We start from the raw sequence: 20,894 nt of genomic DNA, 5'->3' as shown, positions 1-20,894 counted from the left end.
GAAAACAGAAGACTAAGGGGGATATGATAGAAGTCTATAAAATCATGAGGAGTTTTATTTACTCTGTCTCATAACACAAGAACAAGGGGTCACCAAATGGAATTAATAGGCAGAAGGTTTAAAACAAACAAAAGGAAATATTTATTCACACAGCTCACAATCAACCTGTGGAAATCTTTGCAAGAGGATGTTGTGAAGGCCAAGTCTATAACAGGGTTCAAAAAAGAACTCCATACATTCATAGAAGATAGGTCCATCAATGGCCATTAGCCAGGATGGGCAGGGATGGTGTCCCTAGCCTCTGTTTGCCGGAAGCTGGGAATGGGCAACAGGAGATGGATCACTTGATGATTACCAAAAACAATGAGGAGTCCTTGTGGAACCTTAGAGACTAACAAATTTATTTGGGCATAAGCTTTCATGGGCTAAAACCCACTTCATCAGATGCATGGAGTGAAAAATACAGTAAGCAGTATAAATATTACAACACATTGATGATTACCGGTTCTGTTCATTCCCTCTGGGGCACCTGGCAAAGAGAGAACCAGGGAACTGAATAATCCTAAATAATATCAATGCATTTGACATCAGGAGAAAAAGCAGCAACCAGTCTAGTGCAGAAGGAACTGGACTGGAACTCAGAAGAACGGGATTCAATTCCCAACTCTGCTACTGCCATGTGACCTGGAGCAAACCTCATTCCCTTTTGTGGAAGCAGAGAAAGAACTGACAGGAAGGAACTGCAATGCATGACAGTTCGTTAGCAAGAGTCAGGCTAACTGTAACCCTAATAACGCGAGATTTGTAGAAGCGAGGATTGTGTGAGGCGAGTGGGAAAGAACTGTGTGAGAAGTTGTTGCGACCTTGTGTAGATAATGTGTAGAAAATATTGTATGTAGGCTAGAGTCAAAACAAGTGAGAAAAGTAAGATATCAAGATGGCCTATGTATAAACAAAATGCAGCTGTTGCTTGTTATTGTCTATAATGAAAGGTATAAAGGTTTGCTGTAATTGTTTACCTGTAGAGAGACCTGCTTAGCTCTCTAACTCTGCACAATTGTGAGAGTTAATAAAGCTTCTGACTTGCTGTACCCAAACAAAAGAGTGAGAACTCTGTTATTCTCTGACAATTTGGGGGCTCGTCCAGGATGGCAACGCCCTCAGAGGCACCGGCAGTTACTACGGATCGTTCCCCTTCAAACCCCATGGCGCCACAATAGAGGTAAGAGACCTTTTGAAATCTCTATTGGGGTGTCGGAGGAGGACTGTCCGTGGGGCCGTCTGTCCCTGTTGGGCTCACGCCATCCGAACTTATTGACTGTGCAGCAAGGTCAGATGCTGAGCGGCTTAGGGGAATTGTTGCCGCCCCCTGTATGCATATGTGAGGTGCATAGGTATGCACCGGTGTTGAGGGGTTGTTACCGCCTCAGGAGGGGTTTTTACTGCCTCGAGTGATGCATCGAGGTACTTGGGAATAGTACCTGGAGGTACTTGGGAATAGTACCTGGAATAAGGTCTTGGTGTGTGTGTGTGTGTGTGTGTGTACACCAGTGTGAATTGAGTGTTACTGGAACACGCCCAGAGTACTCTGCGAAGTCTTTTGGCTCGTGACCAGAACTACTCTAACGCAAGCCCGGTAACTAGAGGATCTTTTAGGAGATCCGACCCACGGTGGGCTAACTCGGCCTGGCATCGTCCGGCGAGGAGGCTACCTGGGTCTAGGAGTGTGTGAACCCATCTTCCCTCCCCTTTTCCTCTCGTGTGAGCCACTGACAGTCTGATCATCTCACTGGATGCAACAGAGTAAGCGGCGCCGTCTCTCTGAGACTAGCCGATGCTCTTTGCTGAAGGGAGGTGTAGGAGGTCATGGCTATCCTCGTTAGTCTCTCCTGTGTGAGTACCCTGTAGGGAGAGATCCTTAGTTTATGTGCCGCTAGAGCGGACAGGGCATCCTCCCTGTGTGTGTGATTGGAAAATGGGTGGGGGACAGTCTAAGGATTCCCTCTCACCCCCTAAGGGTACCCCAGCTTATTTCATGTACGTACATTATGGTCCTAAAACCTGCAGGTATTTAGAGAATTGGAATCATTACACGCGTGAAAATTCATCAAAACAATGCCCACTAGAAGGTACCTTCAATCTAGATAAGATCATACATCTCAGAGGAGCTTTTAATCACCAAAAAGCCTCTGACACACAATGGGAGCAATTTGTCTATCGAGGAAAGGAACGGGTTAATTTGAAATTCAGCTTGGTCCAGAGATAAAGAGAAAGTTAATCTGCGTTCAAGGTCAAGAATCAATGCAGACCAGGCTAAGTACAAAGAAAAACTGCTTTCAGCCCCAGCTGGCTGTGAAAAAATATAGACATAGTCAAACCAAAGGCAATACAAGTTACAGTGCTGAGATTACATTTGCAAAGCTTAACTGTCCAGTGAGATCCAACAGTCTGCCTTTGCGACCCTGGAGCCGGCGTGGTTTGGGGACACTGAAGAAGCCACAGGCAGCCGGCCCTGGACTGGAATCACTGAAAAGACGCCCCAGGAGACCTCAGGGTGTAAAAGAACTGCCCTCCCAAGAGAGGAAGCAAGTTGGAGATTGCACAGCACCTTCTTTGAACATTATACACAGACATGGCCAGTCTGGACGTACGTGTGTGAGTATGAAAGTGTGCCTACTCTCAGCCGCAGTAAGTCTGAGAACCGGAGAGGGATTTAGCATTCCTCTCTCCACCCCGGTTGACTGGGAAGGGTGTCAGGTGGATCTACCCCAGTCGTAGCAGGACTGGGCAATAGAGAAGTTGGAGTAATAGGAAGAGTTGTGTACTTGATAACTAGAATTGAGCAATTAAGAGCATAGATCATGAACCAGGCAGCAACTCAAACCTATGCCCAGGGCAAGTTGCAAGCCTTGAGACAGGACTTCCAGGCAGAAAAGAAAGCACTGCCTAAGCAAGTAACGGTCCTTCAGGGACTTGTCAGAATTTAACCATTTGTGTTTGCATATGCTGTAACAGCAGTGTATTTGCCACAAGAGAAAATTGAATAGTTAAACGCCAATGGGCCATGCGTTTTGCCCAAGTGGCAAGCCTCACGAGGGAGGACTCGGGTAGCCTTGTGAGTAAGAATGTTTAAGAGAAGAGACCAGGAAGGGTGGGGGTTAGTTGAGAAGCCCACCCTCCTATCTAAATTGGTAGTGAAAAAGCCGGTGCCCATGGAAGGGACGGTTCAGCGAGAAAAGCAGGATCGGGCCCAAGCGGGCAGGCAATAGATAGAGAGATTGGAAAACAGGTTGGAAACTTTGAGGGCATAGTGGAAGGAAAGGAGTAAGTAATTATAAGCATGGGGATTTCAAATCCCCAGGATAATAATTGGAATGGTAAAATGTGTGTAAGACAGAGTCTTTGTACCAAGGTGCAAGGCTCTCCTTTCTTCTGCTGAATAAAGCAACCTTTCCTTATCCCTGTCTGGCTGTTATTGGCTCTCAGCTAGGTGGACCCGATATTTTGGTGACAGTTACTGGCGACTCCAGTTAATGAATTTCTGTCTTATACATTTGGGCGTTAGGTGTGTGGACGGAACTGAGCCTCTCATTCGTAATTCCTCAGAGTGGAAGCCATCGCGTGCGATGAAGCTCTGAGGTCGAATTGGGATCCTTCTGTCCCGTCCCCTGTAGCGGTCAGTATTAGTAGAAATTCCTGTAATAGGATCCTATTAGGCCATAATTCCCTCTGTTCTCTGTGTAATTCTCTGTTAGAGTGTCAGCAGGCAGATGGGTGGGTCTCTGGTAAAAACCTTTAAGGATAGCCCTTTGAATTATATGTTAAGTAAATGGCCTTTACCTGGTGTTCAGGAAAGAATGTGGAAGAGACGCTTGTTGCAGCTTTGTACCCAGGATTGGCCAGCCCTGGGCACTGATTGGCCCGAATCCGGATCTTTTGACATTCCGACTTACTTAACTCCCTTGCGCCTGGTATTGGAAAACCAGGCACCGGGACAAATAGATTATTGTTTTTTGTTGGATCTGTGTTTTATAAGTTTGAGATGAATTGGTATTGTTTAAAGTTGCAAAAACCGAGAACACTTTTGCCAGACACAGGAAACTAGTGTTGTTTAATATGGTATTTAGCATTTAATCCTTAAGGTGACTTAATGCTTTACAAGATTTAAAATGTTTTAACTAAAGACCAAAGGTTGTGGCTGCAGCAGGGTAGTCAAAGCCAGGAGAATAAAAGATTTGAATTTGTTTTTGGGTAACAAAATAGCAGATAAAAGATCTCGTAAAAAGAGAGAGAAGGACAGTGCCCCTGGCTCTGTGTGGTCGAGCTGTCACTTTACTAGGGGTGCATGGAGATTTTGTAAGCACAAAAGAAACAATTACACCTTGTGTAGAAATTGATGTGGCTAGTGTTGTGGAAATTGAATTGTGGATAGGATGTGCATTTTCCCCAGAACATGTGCAGTGTATATTGTAGCAGAGGTAAAAGAAATGCAAACCTACCAATATAGGTTGTGTTGTCTCTTTCAGATCACTGGGTGTTTGAAAGCAGGAGTTAGAAGTAAAAGGCAATCAAAAGTCTGGGAAAGTTAATTGTGTCCCTTTTTAAGTAAGAATCTTTAAGCTGTGGATAGCTTTGGATCTGGAAGCAAGCCAGAAAGCATCTGTATTAATGCAATTTTCTAACTAATAAGGTAGAAGCCACTGAAACCTGGGCTGCCTATGAAACAAATACAAGGAATATGAGGTAATTCCTCTGTTTTGTCTAAAATCAACAAGAGTATGTGTATATAAAGGAAATATTTTAAGCAATGACTGACTACCCAGAAGGGGTAGACCTCTGTTCTTTTGTCTTTCAGATCATCAGAGAAAATGGATGCCAGCTGAACAGCATTCAATGTACCATGCATTTACTGGTACAATAGGAATTATTTTTGTGTTCTTTGTCCTGTCTTGTGGTGTTTGTCTTGTGGCCAGAATTGTTGGGTTTAATATTTTCATAAGACAGTCTAGTTCAAAATTAAATAGAAGGGTTAAATCAAAAAGCAGATACTTGTTTTATTCAACTTGGAATACAAAAAGTGTTTGGATAAATCAGGAAAATGTGATATACTAAAGTCTAATACAGTTGCTTAAGTAAGAAAAAGAAACTTCATTGGCCAGATTTTTTTAATTGAAAAAAATTGTTGTTAAAATTTGCATACCAACAGTCTTTGGAAGCAAGGACATGGAAGGTTAACCCACTCCCCATATTGCCCATGGGATCCTTCTGGCTACTTCAGATTTCTAGCCAGAGGGCTGGGGAGGGAGGAAAGCTATTGGACACCTGAGGTTCTACCCAGTGAACTCCTCAAAAGTGGGTGCGTTTGTCCTGGTTTGTTGCTCCAAAGCTCTGTAATAAAGTTATTTTACTGGAAGGGTGTACATGGCATACATTGAATAATAAGACTAATGTACTGTATAATGGCAATGTGTATGTGTTCATTGTTGGGAGAAGGTGTATGAGTGAAGAGTGGAAGTTTCCTTTGTAGGTTAAAAAAAGCCAAGAAGGGGAGAAGGAAAAAGAACATGATGAGAAATTGGGGCAACTAGAGAAGGCCATTGGCCTTGTTTCTGGAGTACAACTAACCCAGGTACAGGCTGGAGTTGGTGAGTTACATGTTATTTCCGCCCTTAGTTCAATGACCCAGAAGTTGCTGACAGAGATGGTATTGAATATCACTGAGGCTGGGAAGGCATTGCAATGGGATCTAGCATGTTCAGAAATTCAGGATTTCTTGAATGACCAGCTAATGGCCATTCGGAATGATCTAGAGCATCAGGCTTGGCCCACTGCCCTTACAGACACATCAGGAGTACCATCTGATCTGTGGCCATGGAGACATACTTGGAGACTTTCTGGGTGGAGGTGCGGACGTTCTCAGTGCTCCTTCCAAGCATATGGACCGGTTGGGGGGGGGGGGGCTCCCACATACCGAATCCTGCCGGGTTCATGGGGAGGATGCAGGTGGAATTGGGTAATTCACCGAGACATCTGGGAAATTAGACCTCCTGGTATGCCCAATCGATTTTTAGTCAGTGCTCCTGGGATTACATCTGACATTTGGATGGGGTTAGGGAGTCAATGGACATTTTGGCCGTTACAACCCCCACAGCTTCAGTGTATCCGTAAACTGAAGCCAGGAGAAGTTGTTACTCTTCATGACTACATTTGTTGGGAGGGTAGGGGACAAGGAACTACCCTGACAGGACACTTACTTTTTCAAGCTAACGATAGCTGTGTGTATGTTAATGACACCACATTACAAGACATACATTTTAATCTCACTACCACTGCAGGCAATCATATTATTTACTGGCCTGCAGATAGAGTTTTCCAAGTAGCCCTTAGGTTCCAGATACCCTTTAATTGGACTAGTTTAGTACCTGATAGATTTCAGAATTTGTTTTTACTGTTACCAGAGATTCAGAAAATCTCTGAAGTACAAGGGCAAATTCACATGCTTCAAAATATATATCAAGTTGAAAAGTATGCCTTTCATACTGCTTATAGAGTATCCACTTTATGTACTAAGTATGATGTATTGTGTTTTATGACTAAGACTGTACAACAACCCCATCATATTATTGCTATGGGACTGTTATTGCTTGTGTTGTTATTAGTTAGTTTAGGATTATGTTATTGTTGTTGTAAAGGACGTAATAATAGTAATACCTTTCACGTTCATGCTAATCATGCATTGTCATTACATCCAATCAAAACCCCTAAGGTTGAAGCATCTGATGTAGAATCTGAATTCTGAGATTTAATGCAAATAGAGATTTGAAAATGTTTGTTGTACTAGTAGTACAAAAGGGGGGGTTGTGGAAGCAGAGAAAGAACTGACAGGAAGGAACTGCAATACATGACAGTTCATTAGCAAGAGTCAGGCTAACTGTAACCCTAATAATGCGAGATTTGTAGAAGCGAGGATTGTGTGAGGCGAGTGGGAAAGAACTGTGTGAGAAGTTGTTGCGACCTTGTGTAGATAATGTGTAGAAAATATTGTATGTAGGCTAGAGTCAAAACAAGTGAGAAAAATATGATATCAAGATGGCCTATGTATAAACAAAATGCAGCTGTTGCTTGTTATTGTCTGTAATGAAAGGTATAAAGGTTTGCCGTAATTGTTTACCTGTAGAGAGACCTGCTTAGCTCTCTCCCTCTGCACAATTGTGAGAGTTAATAAAGCTTCTGACTTGCTGTACCCAAACAAAAGAGTGAGAACTCAGTTTTTCTCCGACACTTTACATGCTACTGTTTCACTTCCCGTTCTCACACTTTGTCTCTTAGATTGTCAGCTCTTTGGATGGGGGGCATGTTTTGTTCTATGTTTGTACAGCTCCTAGGATGATAGCATCTCACTCCATGACTGGGGTTCCTAGGCTCTACCACAAAACAAATACTAAATAATAACAAATAATATTTTGATTGTAAAGCCTATCTCTCCCTATGTGTTTGGAGAGTGAACTTGGTTGGGGTTAGAGCTAGTGAAAGCTTTTTGATAGAAATAAATTCCTGAGGATATATGGGGTTCTATGTAAATTGATTTTTTAAATGGGGAAAGGTTGATTTCTATTAAATATTCCATTTTATTAATGGGCAAATTCATACCAAAAGGTTTCTGTTTTAACTGAGTCTTTGGAAGCGCTGTCTGGTTTACATAGAAAATTTCAGAATATTCCATTGTGACATTTCCAGATTGAACCATTTTTGAACGTTTAATTCTGCAATACATTTTTGATATTTTGACTCTTTGGGATGAAAGCAAATGCCAAAATATTTCCCATGGGACAGAAATTTCCAGCTAGCTCCAGGTTGGGTTACTAGGTGCTATTGTTATACAAATAATAACAATAATAAAAGAGAGAGGTTGGCATTATTCAAAGCAGCTGAAAGACATTTGAATTTCAGTCGGATTTGGGTGCCTAACCCCCTTTGGCCACTTTGAAAATCTCAGTCTGACTCAATGTAGGCAGGATTAACCCAAATACACCTGTGTATACTTATGTGCAGGAAGGTAAACAGCCACTTAATGAGTCATTGTGCTCTCCTAATTAGTACTGGAAGGGAGCATAATGTGGGAGCTGTCCCAGTGGTGACTTGTGAGATCTTGAATAAGGCAACTAAATCTTCTCTGCATTGGAGTCAGTGAAGAACCTTTACTCATTGCAGAGGTAGGTAAGGGGTTCCTGGGTTAGGCTCAGCAAAATTCTCTTCATACAAGATCAGATTGTGGTACTCTTACACACGTGAGCAGCCCTCTTGACTTCCATGAGGATACATACATGAAAAAGTACCTCATCAATAAGAGTAAAGGTGTCACAGGTTGCCTACAGAAGATTTTAAAAGCTGTCAACATTATAAGAGCCATGGGCATCATCTAGTGTTAAATCAGTGATTTACCTCATTAAACAGGAGAAATCACTCCAATTTACTGCACATTTATATTTTCCACCATCTTGAACTTACCTCTTTATTGTTAAGACTGTTTGCAGTGATGTTGTAGCCATGGTGGTCCCAGGATATGAGAGAGACAAGATAGGTAAAGTAATATCTTTTGTTAGAAAAACTTCTGTTGGTGGATGGTACAGGCTTTTGAGCTACACAATGCTCTGCTTCTGGTCTGGGGAACTGCCCACTTCATTTCAAGTTCCCGCTTCCAACATGTGCTTCCCCTTCTGCTTAACAATCTGCTACAACTTGTATTTAGCTCAGACACTATGCTTCCTTCCCCAGACTGGAAGAAGAGTTTCGTGCAGCTCAGAAACTCATAGCTTCCACCAACGGAAGTTGGTCCAATAAAATATATTACCTTATCTATCTATTGTGATAGACCCAGGCCAGTTGGGTACAGCAGAGTAGTAGAAGACAGATATACTGGCCACTGGATAAGCAGTTTTCTGTTCTCGACCAGAGCGGGGGCTGCTCCAGGCTAGGGTAGACACATGACTCCAATTAGCCTGTAAAGAGTCAGGTGAGGCCACTAAGCTAATGTAAAAAACTGACTCTAATTAAGGCCCCTCTGATACTGTAAAAGGGCTCACTCCAGTCAGGACAGGGAGAGCCAGGGAGCCAGAGGAGAGGAAGTGGGGCTGAAGGGCTGGGTAATGAAGACACCCTCAAGCCACTGGAAAGGGAGCCGTAAGGTAAGGGTGAAGAACAGGGCTGGCTCTAACATTTTTGCCGCCCAAGCAGCAAAAAAAAGCGCCGCCCCGCCGTAACACCCCCCCCAGCGCCGCCCCGCCCCGCCGAAACACCCCCCACCGAGTGGTGCACCGCCGAACCCCCCCTCCAAGCACCGCCGAACAGCCCCCGCCCCCCGCTGAGCACTGCGCTGCTGAACCCCCCCCACACGAAGCGCCGCCGAACACCCCCCGCTGAGCGCCGCGCTGCCGAACACCCCCGCCCCCGTGGAGCGCCGCACCGCCGAAACCCCCACCAAGCGCCGCACCAACGAACATCCCCGAGTGCCGCGCTGCCGAACATCCCCACCCCCTGCGGAGCGCCGCACTGCTGAAGCCCCCCCCCCGCGTGGAGTGCTGCCGAAACCCCCGCGGAGCGCCGCGCTGCCGAAACCCTCCCTACGGAGCGCCGCGCCACCGAACACCCCCCTCCGAGCGCTGCGCTGCTGGAACCCCCCTGCCGAGCGCCGAGCCGCGCTGCCCCCCGCCACCCCAAGATTGGCCGCCCCTTACCAGGTGCCGCCCCAAGCACGTGCTTGTTTGGCTGGTGCCTGGAGCTGGCCCTGGTGAAGAAAGCGTTAAGAGAGAGAAGCAGGAGAGCTGTGGGGAACTGGCCCAGGCAGGGCCGGCTCCAGGGTTTTGGCTGCTCCAAGCAGCCAAACAAAACAAAAACAAACAAACAAACAAAAATCCGCGATCGCGATCTGCGGCGGCAATTTGGCGGGAGGCCCTTCGCTCCGAGCGGGAGTGAGGGACCGTCCGCCGAATTGCCGCCGAACAGCTGGACCTGCCGCCCCTCTCCGAAGTGGCCGCCCCAAGCACCTGCTTGGTAAGCTGGTGCCTGGAGCTGGCTCTGGGCCCAGGGAAGTGTAGCAGCTCTGGCGGTGAAAGGTCGGCTGCAAACAGCTGCTGCCACTAGGGTCCTTGGGCCGGAACCCAGAGTAGAGGGTGGGCCTGGGTCCCCCCCAACCCACCACTACAGAAACACCTCCTGGGAGGGGAAGACAGGCCCCTGTCAGGACAGGAGGCTAAACTGTTCTTGAATAAGCCCGTAGGGACAACAGAGACTGTGGAAGTTCTCTCACCAACAGCGGGAGAGCTGTGGGGAATGGCCCAGGGAAGTGTAGCAGCTCTGGCGGTGAAAGGTCGGCCTCCCTAAATTTATCTAGTTATTTTTTGAACCCTATTATAGTCTTGGCCTTCACAACATCCTCTGGCATTGGAGCACTGATCATTCGCACCAATGCTTGCTCCGTTCTCTTGGCTTCCATGTGTCTGGTCCTCCTCCTTCCTCTCTAGGCACTGATTCACCATTTCTCTCATTGCCCCCCCTGCATCTGCTGGTGTCTCCCAGGTCTCTGCCCTCCACCTCCTCCTCATCTCTTTCTGACTGGGACCATACAGTCTCACCTCCTCGGCTGCCTCTCTGGCTTTGCCTTTTGGTATCCTGCTCCCATCTCAAACCCTGCATCCCCGAACCCAATTCTCATCTCTCTGCTGATCCCCTGTCTTTTGCCTCCCTTCTCTTCCTCCATTCAAAATTTCACCCTCCTACGTGTTCCACAGCACCCGAGGCTGGAGAAAATTAGGTTGTGTCATAAAATACAACAAGGGAAGTAAGAGATCAATTCCCTGTCGCATTGCTGGAAATTGTAAAGGCTTTGGCTGGGATTGCAAAGGAATCTCTGCAAGCTAAGTACCCCAGTCACTTAGCAATTCAAAAGGATTGGGGCCTCAAACTCCCCTAAATTTGTTTGAAGATTCCAGTATAGGTGACTCCTTCAAGGCCACACAGAGAATCTGTCAGAGAGTTGGGAATGGGACCCACACCCCTTCTGAAAATGAGGTAATAGGTTTCTCTGTGACAGACTTTTGGTACCAATTTGCCTGAAGGAGGGGTCCACTGGGTTGTGACATCTCAAGCTGTGAAAATTGTAATCTCTGGGATTAGTCACTAGTGTCTTGTTTGGTGCCGATCTCTCTCCCCATCTGATGCATTTCTTTCTCATTAAACCCTGACCCTTCTTGATTTCCTAATAACAGAAACATCATCCCCTTCTTCATCACCCCATTGAATGACCCAGTCTCCCTAAGTCATCAAATGCTCTCTCTCCTCCTCCTTCCAAACCCATTGCTTCAGAAAGTTCCTCCTCTCTTTTCATCAATTTGTTATCCTCTCTTCCAGTTGCATGCAATGAGGAACTATGTTTTGTCTTGATTTGCTTTGTTGCTTTTAAATTGGGTAGGGAGAGTAAGCTTCTCTGTTCAGTGTTATAATAATCATAATTAATAATAATGTTTTATAGATGGAGAAAGGCAAATAGACAGATATACATAAGGGGAAGAAGTAAATCCAGTTAGATTTTTGTAATGGAAAATTCCAACTTTTTCTCAAAACACGAAACAAACATTTTTGGCCCAAGTATGCCAAGAACTGAATTTTTTTTTCAGTCTTCACCCAAAAATGGTTGGATTCTGGCTTTTTGTTTTTTTTGACAAAAAAAAAATACAAGAATACACAGAAAGCAGACAAATGCTATTAAAATTTTCATTTAATCAAAACCCCAATTTTCCACTGAAAAAGGGGTTTATGGATTTTTTTACTAGTCCTATTATTACTTTATTATTTATGATTTGTATAGTAATAGCCCCTAGGAGTCCCAAGTGTGCTAGGAGCTCTACAGACGCAGAATAAAAAGTTCTGGTGACATGGACAATTTCAGATTGGATCATAGGAGCACACCCAAGAAACATGCCATTCTTTTTATGACAGTGTAGCGGGGCGGGACTCACCCCTGCGGCGCTTCCTGCTGGTGTCCTGGGAATTAGCTCATTTTCCAGATTTGGAGTGCTCTCTGTCATAGGCTACTGGCAGTCACCAACTATCCCCTGCTCCCTGGGGTAGACTGCAGTGTAAACCACTCATCACAGGCAAGGGGTTTTGGGACCTGCTGCCTTGCTCTGCAACCCAGTGCCTCTATGGGGCCTTGGACAAGGCCCTCCAGCCTGGGGAATTGCCAGCCTGGAGCTCCCCAGCCCCTCTGGCCTTTCCCCAGCCCTGCCTTACTCTAGGTACCCTGAGCTTCCCAGCAACCAGGCCCCTCTCTCTCTGAAAGCAGAGAGAGGAGACTGACTGCTCCCCCAACCACTGCCCTCTTATAAGGGCCAGCTGTGGCCTGATTGGGGCGTGGCCCAGCTGTGGCCACTTCCCCAATCAGCCCAGGTTTTCCCCTACCAGAGCTCTCTCCCAGGGCTGTTTTAAGCCCTTCAGGGCAGGAGCGGGGTTACTGCCCCTCTACAGACAGCTATATGTCTAAATCCCCAAGGTCTCTTGGAAAAATTCATTCTGACATCCAAATTCTTTAAGATGCTGAGAGCTGTGAGTGTTAGCACACTGTAAGAGACATTCAGCACCACACAGAATCAGAACTTCTATCTGTTATTTGTGTTTGTACCAAAGAAAATAGGAGGAGAATCTGGACCGTATTTAGGGCTGGTCAAAATTTTTCCACCAAAGATTTCTTTTGAAGGAACACTGTGTTTTTGAGTAAATAAAAACGTCCATGAAATGTGTCTTTTTTTATAAAAACCAAAAAAAAAAAAAAAAAACCCCACACCAAAAAAAACCTTTTAATTGGATAACCAATATTTGTCCAGAAATGAAAAGTTTCAATAATTTTTTCAATGAAAATGTTGATGCAAACAAATTCTATTTTCTTAAAAATTTTCCACAAGAAAAAACAAAATTCTCTCGCTACATTAGAATTCCACTTTATCTCCTGGAGGCCAAAAGCACGATAGTGATTCCTATTTCAAACTTGCTGAATTAAGTCTTCTGAGTGGCCTCATCTTTAATCCTAACCCAAGTTAATACAGGAGAGAACAACCATCACACAGACTTTGCTGAAGTTCTTACAGTTTGGCTCTTTGACTAACCTTGGCCATACTGAGTAAAGGAAGATTGAACAGCCGGAGGAGGGAACTGAGCAGGAAATTAGACAAGGTGGCACTCCTGATTACACACTGAAAGAAGACATCTTCATCCTATAATTTCTAGCTTGGGAACAGAGTGGATTCCACTGGGTAACACTGAGTTCCTTCTTGGAAGTGGAACCTATAGAATTCCAGGATTCTACTGTGCATGGACTACTGTTTGAACCAATGTAACAAAGGGCAGTAATTGCATTCATCTCTTTCATAGAATCATAGAAGATTAGGGTTGGAAGAGACCTCATAGGTCATCTAGTCCAATCCCCTGCTCAAAGCAGGACCAAACCCAACCAAATCATCCTAGCCAGGGCTTTCTCAAGCCGGGCCTTAAAAACCTCTAGGGATGGAGATTCCACCACCTCCCTAGGGAACCCATTCCAATGCTTCACCACCCTCCTAGTGAAATAGTGTTTCCTAATATCCAACCTAGACCTCCCCCACTGCAACTTGAGACCATTGCTCCTTGTTCTGTCATCTGCCACCACTGAGAACAGCCAAGATCCATCCTCTTTGGAACCCCCCTTCAGGTAGTTGAAGGCTGCTATCAAATCCCCCCTCACTCTTCTCTTCTGCAGACTAAACAAGACAAGTTCCCTCACCCTCTTCTTGTAAATCATGTGCCCCAGCCTCCTGATTGTTTTTGTTGCCCTCCGCTGGACTCTCTCCAATTTGTCCACATCCTTTCTGTAGTGGGGGCCCCAAAACTGGATGCAATACTCCAGATGTGGCCTCAACAGTGCCAAATAGAGGGGAATAATCACATCTCTCGATCTGAAGCAATGATCCTCCTAATGCAGCTTAATATGCCGTTTGCCTTCTTGGCAACAAGGGCACACTGGTGACTCATATCAAGCTTCTCCTCCACTGTAATCCCCAGGTCCCTTTCTGCAGAACTGCTGCTTAGCCAGTCGGTCCCCAGCCTGTAGTGGTGCATGGGATTCTTCCATCCTAAATGCAGGACTCTGCACTTGTCCTTGTTGAACCTCACCAGATTTCTTTTGGCCCAATCCTCCAATTTGTCTAGGTCACTCTGGACCCTATCCCTACCCTCCAGCATATCTACCTCTCTCCCCATTTTAGTGTCATCTGTGAACTTGCTGAGGGTGCAATCTATCCCATCATCCAGATAATTAATAAAGACCGGCCCCAAGACCGACCCCTGGGGCACTCCGCTTGATACCGGCTGCCAACTAGACATCAAGCCATTGATCACTACCTGTTGAGCCTGACTATCTAGCCAGTTTTCTATCCACCTTATAGTCCATGCATCCAAAAAAAAAAAAAAAAGCTTTTCCATATTCTAGAGTGAGTGGGGAGCAGTAGGGTCCTATTCTCCTCTCACTGGTGTAAATTAGGAGTGACCCCATTGGAATCAATAGCCCTGATTGTCCCCTGTAATTCACCCTGGTGTAAATCAGGACTAACTCCATTGGAGTCAATGGATTGTCAATAGAGTAAAGCTGCTGTATAGGCACATTCAGACCCTAGGATTCTGTTATTCTGTTCTCTTCTTCATTGGGGTATAGTTAGTCAGGAATAAATCTACTGATGCCAAAGGTGATGCTCTGCCCCTACAGGCTAATAGGTGCTTGTACACCCACCCCCAATAAAACATGATAAAAAAACTGGTAAGGGAAAATCCATCAGCTATCTAAGCTGCCATTCCTCTAGGATCAGAGGACCTCACAATATCCAGTGTATTTATCCCCACACAGTCCTTTATCCTATGGCTGTGCTATTATTCCCATTGCACAGATGTAGAATTGAGAGACACAGAGGCTAAGCAAATTGGCTAAGGGCATGCAGGAAGTCTGTAGCAGAGCAGACAATCGAACCTGTATTTCCTAAGTGACAGGGGAGTGTGCTAACCACTGGATAATTCTTCCTCTCTGTCACCCATGATAATAGTGCCAGACTGCCCTCTCACTCGCGCGGCTGTGCAATGGATGTCAATAGAATTCCTCCACGCCAACCAAGTTCAGAATCACTTACTATTATTCTTCTGTGCTGGGCACTGTATGGACATCTAATGAAAAGACAATCCCTGCCTGAAAGAGCTTAGGGTCTGTTTTTCCCAGGTTCTTTGATGATGAATTCAGCATAAGGGTGCATAGAGATAGATAGATAGCTAGATGATGTGTGCCTGAGATGTATGGATAGTCAGATAGAAATGTTCATGGGGATGGATTGATAGATGTATGTGTGCGTGAGGATGGATGGATAGATAGATATGTGCATGAGAACTGACAGATATCTAGATAGGGGGGAGGGATAGCTCAGTGGTTTGAGCATTAGCCTGTTAAACCCACCATTCTGAGTTCAATCCCTGAGGGGGCCACTTAGGGATCTGGGGCAAAATCAGTACTTGGTCCTGCTAGTGAAGGCAGGGGGTCTTTTTTTCCCCCCTCATCTGGAGTACTGTGTCCAGTTTTGGGCCCCACACTACAAGAAGGATGTGGAAAAATTGGAAAGAGTCCAGCGGAGGGCAACAAAAATGATTAGGGGTCTGGAGCACATGACTTATGAGGAGAGGCTGAGGGAACTGGGATTGTTTAGTCTCCAGAAGAGAAGAATGAGGGGGGATTTGATAGCTGCTTTCAACTACCTGAAAGGAGGTTCCAAAGAGAATGGAGCTCGGCTGTTCTCAGTGGTGGCAGATGACAGAACAAGGAGCAATGGTCTCAAGTTGCAGTGGGGGAGGTCTAGGTTGGATATTAGGAAACACTATTTCACTAGGAGGGTGGTGAAGCACTGGAATGCGTTACTTAGGGAGGTGGTGGAGTCTCCTTCCTTGGAGGTTTTTAAGGCCCGGCTTGACAAAGCCCTGGCTGGGATGATTTAGTTGGGAATTGGTCCTGCTTTGAGCAGGGGGTTGGACTAGATGACCTCCCGAGGTCCCTTCCAACCCTGATATTCTATGATTCTATGTATGCATGAGGACAGATGGATAGACGTGTGCATGGAGATGGATGGACAGACAGACAGGTAGACGTGTCAGATGCCTGAGGATGGATAGAAGAAACTTTTTTCTTTTCATCACTTTTAGATGTAGAACTCATCTCCACCGCATTAAGGTTTGTCCTTGTCCCATAACAGAACACAAAGCCAAGTGCAGAAGCTGTTTGCATGAGCTCCGCTGTTGGCTACATCACAGGAACAGGTGATGCAATTGAAGAGCAGCAACTACAGACTTTCCACCCTGAGTTGCTAAGGAGGAGTTATGAAGGGAAAGGCTATTTTAGGCAGGCTGTGATCTGAGGCATTCAAGTGTGGTTAGGATTCATAGCTGATAAGATAACCTATTTGGTAAGACTGTTCTGTATGTTTCATGAGAAACACCATGGGGCTTGGCCTTATGTTTAGAAGAGGATCTTTTCAGCATTGCTGTCACAATGTAGCCTGCAAGGGAGTTGACTGGTGCTCACCATCTATTGGGTTAGGTTCAGCTATGACTGAGTGTTAAGATAGATACAACTGAGTTTACTCTATTTCTGGACAGTGAGCCCAGGACACTGGATTCATCTACTGAGCTACAGAGCTGGTAAAGTGTGGGAAATGGCATTGAGGTAATATCTTTTATTGGACCAGCTTTTGCTGTTGGAAGAGACAAGATTTTGAGCTTCACAGAGCTCTTCTTCACATCTCTCTCTCTCTCTCTCTCTCTCTCTCTCTCTCTCTCTCTCTCTCTCTCTCTCTCTCTCTCTCTCTCTCTATGTACTATTGTTGAGAAGTGCTTTTGTAATCTCTATTATTGTTGATGGGCTTAACATAGTTCTTAAAATATTTTATTTTCTTTAACGTTATTATTATATACTTGAAAAATTATATTAAATACAGTAACTCCTCACTTAAAGTCATCCCAGTTAATGTTGTTTCGTTGTTACATTGTTGAGCAATTAGGGAACATGCTCATTTAAAGTTGTGCAATCCTCCCTTATAAGGTTGTTTGGCAGCTGCCTGCTTTGTCCACTGCTTGCAGGAAGAGCAGCCCATTGCAGCTAGATAGTGGAGGCTTGGACCCAGGGTGGACCGGCAGCCCCCCATCAGCTCCCCACTCCCCTAAATTCCCTGTGCAGCAGCCACCCAGCAGGCTACCAATTGCCAGCAGTTCAGCTTTCCCTCCCTCCACTGCCATGTGCTGCTCCTGACCTCTGCCTTGGAGCTGCTCCCAGGAGCCTCCTGCTTGCTGTGCAGGGGAGGAGGGAAGAAGGGGGCTAATATCAGGGTATCCACCTCCCCCCGACTCCTGCCCCCCCACTTACCCTTCTCTATATAGAGCAGGGTGGGGACAGGACAGGGCTCAGGACAGAGAGAGCTTACTGGCCACAGTTGCTGTCTCAACTTCCTGATTTTTTTAAAGGCAATGTACTTAGAGTGGGGTCAGCATACTTAAAGGGGCAATGCACATCTCTCTCTCTCTCTCCCACACACAGGGTGTGTGTCTCTGTCTGCCATGCTGTCTCCCCTCTCTCCATTCGTGCTGCCTTGTACAGTGTGAGGCTACATTAACAACAATGCGTTAACCCTTGAGGGCTCAGCCAAATGCTAGTTCATCATTTAGCAGTAAGGCATACCCCGGGAAATATCCCATCCTCTTCCACCTTCTAACTTCACCACCTCAATCAAGCTTCACAATCATCATTGCTGTGTACACTATTAAATTGTTTGTTTAAAACATATACTCTGTGTGTGTGTGTGTGTGTGTGTGTGTGTGTGTGTGTGTATAGTTTTTTGTCTGGTGAAAAAAATTTCCCTGGAACATAACCCCCCACATTTACATTAATTCTTATGGGGAAATTGGATTCACTTAACATCGTTTTGCTTAAAGTCGCATTTTTCAGGAACATAACTACAATGGTAAGCGAGGAGTTACTGTATGTGGTTGCTTCAAATAACTGCAAACAGAGGTAGATTCCAATGTATTTTAAGATCATGGCTATGGTATATCTGGTAGTGAGTACATATGTTTTGTCTTTCAGTAGATAAGTATCATAATTAAGTCTGCAGGATTTTAGCATCCATGTTAAGTAATGGTGTCTTCTAAGTGGATTTATTATTGTTATGATTATTATTATTATCATTATTATTATTATTATTGATCTCTATTGCTGGGGAGGCCAGGAGCCCTAGAAATGGACCAGGACACCATCTGCTTTAAGAAGTTCAACTAAATATTAGAACTACTTTTTCATCCTCACTCAATCCAAATTCCTATTGATTTTAGATTGATTCTCTCCATTTTCAAGTCCCATTATAAGATCCTCATCATGGGTAAGAATGGCATGCTCTTGGAACAAATAATACAAAAGGGGAAAATTATAGCATTTTCTCAATGTTCCTTGAAATTAGGAATTTATCAGAAGCAAATGTTTTCATGTTGAACGTACTGGTTCTTCTTTGCCATGAAGAGCCAAGAAAAGTAGCTAAGGATGGATACAGCTACTAAAAGAAAGGTAAGCCAGCCCAAAGTGAGCAAATTACCCTTTGCAGAACTACTCTAAATGTTCCATTAAAAACCGTTGCCTTAAAGATACTTTGGGGAATTGCTGACCAAAATCACTTGGACTCCTATTATTCTAGATATTAAGAAAGTCTGGTAAAAAAAAAATCCACCTAAAACTTTTTTTGATAGAACATTGGAAAATGTCTGCTTTCCTCAAAAAAATTTTTTTTTGTTAGAACATTGAACATTTTTTGACAAAACAAAAACATTATTTTAGGTTTTGGGCAGAAATATTTTCTGCTTATAGCCAATAATAATAAAGTTTTTGTTCCAAAAAAACCAAACCAATTTCAGTTTTGGGTTTTCTTGCAAATAGTTAAAATTTACAGCTGGAAATGTTGTTAAAAATGAAAAATTGAAATTTTCCATGGGAAACAAACAAACAAACCAACAAATAAACAAACAAACAAAGTTTTTTCCAACTAGCTTAGGAAGTCAAGAAGCATTTAGAATAATAGAATCATAAAATCATAGGACTTGAGAGGTCATCTAATGCAATTCCCCGCACTCATGGCAGGACTAAGTATTATCTAGATCACGGGCAAACTTTTTGCCCTGAGGGCCTCACTGGGTTTCCAAAATTGTATGGAGGGCCAGTTAGCGGAGGCTGTGCTTCTCTGAACAGCCAGGCGTGGCCCGGCCCCACCCACTATCCGACCCCTCCTGCTTCTTGCCCCCTGACGGCCCCCCTGGGACTTCTGCCCCCTCCAACCTCCCCTGTTCCATGTTCCCTAACAGCCCCTGGAACTCTGGCCCCTGACTGCCCCCCGCCGCCCCATCCAACCCTCCTCTCATTCCTGACTTCCCCCTGGGGACTTCTGCCCCATCCAACCACCCCTTCTCCCTGTCCCCTGATCGCCCCCAGAACCCCTGCCCCTGACTGCCCCCGCCACCCCATCCAACCCCCCATTCCTTCCTGACTGCCCCCTGGGGACCCCTGCCCCCATTCAACCCCCCTGTTCCCTGCCCTCTGACCGCCCCGACCCCTATGAACTATCCTCCATGAATTTAGCTAGTTCTTTTTTGAACCTGTTATAGCCTTGCCATCCTCTGGCAAAGAGTTCCACAGATTGACTCTGCATAGTGTGAAGAAATATTTCCTTTTGTTTGTTTTAAAACTGCTGCCTATTAATTTCATTTGGTGGTCCCTAGTTCTTGTGTTATTAGAAGGACTAGATAAAACTTTCTTATTTACTTTCTCCACATCAGTCATGCTTTTATAGACCTCTATCATATCTCCCCTTAGTTTTCTCTTTTCCAAGCTGAGGTAAAAACTGGGGAGATAGAACATCCCGGCCCCAGTGTGTGATCTTGGGGAGGGGTAGTGGGGTGGTCACGCTGCTCCGGCCCTGAAAGAGTTAAAAGCCAGCCCTGTGAAAGGGCTGGGGCTGAGAGCCAATAGGAAAAGGCTGAACGGCAGCCAATCAGGGCCAGGCTGGGCCCTATAAAAGAGCTGCAGGGGCAGAAGGCAGAGGTCAGTCTCACTCCAGCCTTGGAGTGGGAAGGACCTAGCTGCCTAGGAGCACAGGGTACCTCAAGACAAGCACTGCTGGGGAGCTCCAGCCTGGCAACTCCCCAGGCTGAGGCCTTGTTAAAGGCCTAAGCATGTACTGGGACTGCAGAGATGCAGCCCAGGGACAGGCAGAGGCAGCTGGTCCAACCACCTTGCCAATGATGAGTGGCCATTACAGATTGCAGTTGTCCCCAGAGAAAGAGGGCTAGATGACGACTGGCAGTAGCCACTGAGGCAAGGTGGTCATAGGGGGAGGGAGTTCCCCTGAGAGAGGAGACCCAGAGAGTGGGGGTACTGCGGTGGGCAAGGTAAAGGGCACTGGGAGGCAGGTAAGACACTGGCCAGCAGGAGGCTCTCCGAGGCTGGAAAAGAGCTAATTCCCAGACTGTCCAGCAGGAGGTGCCGCGGCGGTGAGTCAGTGAACTGCTACACTGATAATTCTGTTGTTTACTATAATTTCTACCATTTTGCCTAGTACTGAAGTTAGGCTTACTGGTCTGTAATTGCCAAGGTCACCTTTTGAGCCTTTTTTAAAAACTGGTGTCACATTTGCTATCCTCCAATCATCTGGTACAGAAACCAATTTAAATGATAGGTTACATAACACAATTAGTAGTTTTGCAATTTCACATTTGAGTTCCTTCAGAACACTTGGGTGAATAACATC

Source organism: Emys orbicularis, chromosome 12 (genome assembly GCF_028017835.1).
Source record: "Emys orbicularis isolate rEmyOrb1 chromosome 12, rEmyOrb1.hap1, whole genome shotgun sequence".
NCBI classification, from domain to species: domain Eukaryota; kingdom Metazoa; phylum Chordata; order Testudines; family Emydidae; genus Emys; species Emys orbicularis.
Note: the sequence above shows the minus strand (reverse complement) of the source record.